Genomic DNA, 5,779 nt, shown 5'->3' on the forward strand with positions numbered 1-5,779 from the left:
GTAAAAAATGCTAACATATAAAAATTGAATTTATTATTTTTTGGGAAAGTAAAATTATATTGAAAGTTCTATATTTATATTGAGATTGAATTATGTTATACCTGTGAGGAAAAGATTGGTGAAATGGATTACATCTTTTCCATCTATGAAATTTTTTTCTCCATATTAATTAAGTTGTAGTTGTTTTAAAATGTCATATTACTATTTATTATATTTTAATAAAGGATATTTTAAATTTTATTGTCATTTGAGAAAATCCATAATTTATAAAATTTAAATTTTATTATTCAAATTTTTTTGTATCATGTCCATCTAAACAAGTATAAGGAAGGAGTTAATTGATAAAAGAAATATAAATTTTGAATCCTTATTTTATTCAAATAATCATTTTTGAATATATATTGCTGATTTTTTTAACTAAAACAATTGATTAATTTATTATTAGACTTTTATATGTCTTGGTCAATCATACGTTTTAATTAAATAGATTAATAAATTAATCCGGTAACCGATAGATGTTCAACCCTAAGTATGATCAGAATAAAAATTATAAAATCTGCCTTCTAAAATATAAATATTTATATAATAATTTGTGCTGTAAAGTAATGTAAAAAAAAGTAACGTAGTTACTAACGTTGTAACCTTGAATTTTATTCATAAAAATATCTATTTCAGAGGTGATTATAAGCAGTGAATATTATGTATTTCAAATCTTACAATTATTATTTTGCTTATCAAATTTTTTTTAAATTTACAGATAAGAAATTATTATAATATATATATAAATGATATATAAAAAAATAAGTTATATTATTCAAATGAAACAATATGTTCTCCAAGAGAAAATTAGGTAAGTCTCTTCTCTCTTTTAAAAAATCACATAAATTTTTCAAAATATTTTGTTTTGCTTGGTATCTACGATTTTTTTTGGGAGTGTATGTCTGAATCCTACATTGGCCAATTTGTCCAGGTCGTCTGTTATTTCCATCATCATCTTTTCAAAATATTTTGTTTTGTATGTTATCTACGATTTTTTAGGAGTGTATGCCTGATTCCTCCATTGGCCGATTTGTCCATGTCGACGGTTATTTCCATCATCATCTTTTCAATTAGTTCCTATATCTTAGGTTTTTTGTGGAAAATTTATCATGTTTTCTTTCTTTTCCTGGAAATTATTTTCCTCTTACGATTATTTTTATTCATAATAAAATAGTGGCGCCACTATGGGTAGGGTGAAGAGTATGTTTACAGAATAATTTTTTTTTTAAAGTTAAAGAATAAAAAAAACATTTTTTTTTCTATATACAAACAGGCAACGCTGTCATTCCCTTAGTTGTGAGGATTTAATGAAACATGTTATCTTATCCATATAAAATTATTTCTTTGCAAAATAATTAAAATAAAACACTTGGAGACAATTATTTTTATTTATGTACGATTTCATATTTTAAGAAAAGAAAAATAAAGAAATAAAATTATCGATTTTCGTGTTTCAAGAGAAAAAAAAAATTGAAGTAAGTAAAAAAAAAACAGATACATTAAAACGTAGTTGTTTGTTGTAATACCTGAATGTTGTTTTCATAGTTAAGTAACTATATATAAACTAATAATTATATAAGATGATTTAACATAGTCTGGAAGAGAAGAAATAGTTAAATCAAACAAACCGCCAAAATCATCGCAATTTGAACAAATATTTGAATGCTTAGTTAGAAAATGGAATTAATGTAGAAAAAAATAATAAAGCCTACTAATTTATAATTAAATTTAAATGTATAATAAAATTTGAAAGATTAGTAAATGAGATTTATTTTTTCTTAGTTTACCCAAGAGTAGAACTAAGCAAATTCAATTTAATTAAATCATAACTAAACCGGATTAAAAGATTTTTTATCCCGAAGCTGACTTGCTTGCAGGGCTATGCTATTTAAAAATTATAAACAACTCCGGGTCTGGACCCCCATATTTGAACCTCGGGTTTGTGCTTATAGCAGGCTTGAGCACAAACTTGGTTCGTAAATTTTACGACCAAGCAAATTAACAACACTTGTGCCAATCATTTTTAAATTTTAGACGCAACATGGCTCGAATTTTCTACAAGAGCTTGGAGGGGAAAAGTTACTTCAAAATATATTTTTTTATCTGCCTGATTGATTAAATTTGAGGAGGCAGCTTATAATATTCGTTTTTCTCTCCCTTTTCTCATTATATACTATGTGTCCGCTTTAGACTTTAAATATTCTTAAAAATATTTAAAAATTAAAAACATTTAATTGTACTATAAAATTATTTATTTTATATTACTGTTGATATTGAAATAACGATGTACACTCTAAAATTATTTTAAAAATTACATTTTCTAAGTGTAAGCTATTATGGAATAAAATGGGGGCAATCTTCAAACTCTGCAGCCATTTTTAAGGGAAGCATGGGAAAGAAGGAAATTAATAGATAGTCATATTAAGGATAATTGCATATGACAACTCTTATGAAATATCTGAATTACAAAGATTTTCAGATAAAGACAAGTCGTTCAATGCGCGTTTCTTTTTAAGGTAACCGTAACGGGTTCCCTTTTTCAGATGTAACGAGTAACTGTAACGCGTTTCTTTTTTGTAGTAACGTTTACAGCACTAGAAGTAATTAAAATATTTTAATATGATATACTGGATTTTATTAACTTTTCAATTTTTAACTATCCACTTAAAGATCTTCATAAATATATATACATTCCACTAACAATGTAAAATTTATTTTTGGGTTCAGAAATTTCAGATTAAATTGATTTTTTTATAAATTGTGTAGATTGATTTTTATTATATAAATTTTTATATATTAATATGAAAATTATTATATAAACCTGATTTTTTTAGTTTGATAAAAAAATGTAAAATTTTAAAATATATTATATAAAATTAAATTATTAATTTAAAATAAAATAAACAATCTTTATATTAGAAAACTTTATGGTTACATTTTTTTATTTAGAAAACTCGTATCATTACATCATTTATCCTAAAAAACTTTATGGTGGCAGAACTTTATTAATTATAAATTAACCAATTATTTTAGCGAATTTAAATACATTCTTCCTATATTTTATTTTATATTAGTTTATATATAATTAAGGTTTTTAATAATACTTTATTTATATATTTAAATATTTTATAATATATTGCATAAATTATCATATAAATATTTTAATTAATATTTAAATATTACTATATATATATTTAAATATTACTTTATATATAATTTAATATTACCTTATATTTATATTTAAATATTTTATAATATATTGCATAAATTATCATATAAATATTTTAATTATTTATATTTAAATATTTCTTTATATACAATTTAATATTACCTTATATATATATTTAAATATTACTTTATATATATATTTAAATATTACTTTAGATAAATTATTTATTAAATATTACATATATAATTTAATATTTTAATTATATATTAAATATTACTTTATATATAATTTTATATTACCTTATATATTATTTAAATATTACTTTAGATATATATAAATATTTTATATTTAATTAAATATTCATAAATATATATTGCATAAATTATAATATAAATATTTTTTATTAAATTTAAATGTTAAATGTGTCTTGTTTGTATTCACATTTCGGCCCCGAACCGAATTGTTACATGGTAACCAAAATATTGCAATCTATCCATTCCACAATTATATAAGCTTCATAAATAGTTGGCTTTATATTAGATCTAGGAGTCTCTATTAATTTTATTCATTATAAAAAATCTTATATCAGTAAGTTGGGTAAATTTTAATTAAGAAATGATTAGTGTTTTATTTTGAGAAGTATGTGAAACTAATGTTGATAAATAGGTATCTAATAATCTCATATTTTAGCTTTAAGTTTCAGTCATATACCTCTTATATATTAATATTACAAATTCTACTCCATTTTCCATTTTCATAACATTAAATTATTTATTAAAATTAAAACAAAATAAAATCTTACAATGACTTTTACAAATATATTAAATCTTATAATATATTATAATTATATATCAAATAATGAATTAATGTGAAGTCATATTTTCATAGTAAAAAATAATATATAATAACAAACATTGATACTCAGTATACACATATAATTTCATTAAATAATCCCACAAATGAAGAAAATATAATTTTTAAAATCAATATTAAATGTAAATAAAATTTTATAATATTAAATACAAAACAATTCTATAAATATTAAATGCAAAACAATTTCATCATTCATAAAAGGGAGGGTGAGCCTGATTAACCAAATAGTACATGTCATAAACTAATTATAATAGTTTGTTCATTTTAAATAACATTATAAATAATAATTCATATTTTACTTTATATCTTTTTTTATCCTAAGAGGTTTAATTAGTTATTGCCAACAGTTATTGATAAAAAAATATTTGAAGGAATTATTTCCAAAAATTCTTAATATAATATTTAAAAATTATAAATTGAGCAATAAGCTTAAGATATTTGAGCATATAAATTTTAAGCTTAAGCGAAAAGTTAAGCGAGAAAATACCTAATTATAACTTAAAAATAGTAAAGGCGGTACGATACGCCAGATATCTAGTTCTTTGATATTTTACATTCTGGCATCAATTTTTAATTTTTCCTTATTTTAATAATAACATTTTACAAACGGATTAAATAAGTATGTAATTATGCCCTAAACATTGGTTATATTTATAGAATAAATGCTTCTAGACGTTTTTTAATCGTAATGCTCTCAAAAATTTTGTCACTAATTTTTTAACTTTATACTAATTAAGATCTCATAGGAACTCATAAAAAATTGCATAGAAGTGTGCTTTCAACTATTCAATCAACTTTAAAGGAGGTGATATAAAAATATTACATATTTAAAAAATAAAAATAAAAATGAGCGCGAGGTAATCCAAAATGCTTAATCAATAGTTGTCATGGACGGGACACGACAGAATGCCTGGTAAATGAGTAGGGATGTAAATTTCCCGGGAAACTATATTTCGGGGAAATTTGGGGAAAAAACGGGAAACTATCTTTTTTATAATACTTTACAGGTCAATATTGATTTTTTTTTATGTTTTATTGAAAATATGTAGATTATAAACATTATAATTAAACAAATATAAATTATTTTCAACTAATTTGCAATTATTTTTCATGTTTTATTTGAAATATTATATATAGACTAAATAATATTTAAACAATTAATTTTGAATAGTTAATTATCTTCGTTTGAAGATGAAAATGATTCCAGATCAGAGCTTGAAATTCTGGAATCCAGCAATTTGTCATTTTCAGAAATTTCCTTTCCCATAAAATGTAAATTGGCTCTTATATAAACTAATTTTTTTATTCTATTTCTAGATTTAGAATGAATATTTCCAAAGGAGGACCATATTCTTTCGGATGCTGCACTTGTTGGTGGTACTGATAAAATTCGTATGGCTAGGATCGATATGTATTGATTGCAACATAGACCTAATAAAATATTGAATAACACAATTTTAAGATTAGAAAAAGAGTTAAGTTATTGTTTACAGAAATATAAAAGTATTTAACCTTTCCACCAACTCACTGGATCTGAAAATGATGCGCCTTGCCAAAGACTTGCTATATTAAAAAAATCTTCCCTTGCACGATATTTGGATAGGTTTCCTAATACTCTTGCAATATCTAAATCTAGATATCCAGAAAATCGGTTAATAATATCCAACCCCTTTGCAACTTCATTGTCTCTTAAATTAA

This window comes from Gordionus sp. m RMFG-2023, chromosome 1, assembly GCF_954871325.1.
Source record: "Gordionus sp. m RMFG-2023 chromosome 1, tfGorSpeb1-WG-v2, whole genome shotgun sequence".
In the NCBI taxonomy this organism is placed as follows: domain Eukaryota; kingdom Metazoa; phylum Nematomorpha; class Gordioida; order Chordodea; family Parachordodidae; genus Gordionus; species Gordionus sp. m RMFG-2023.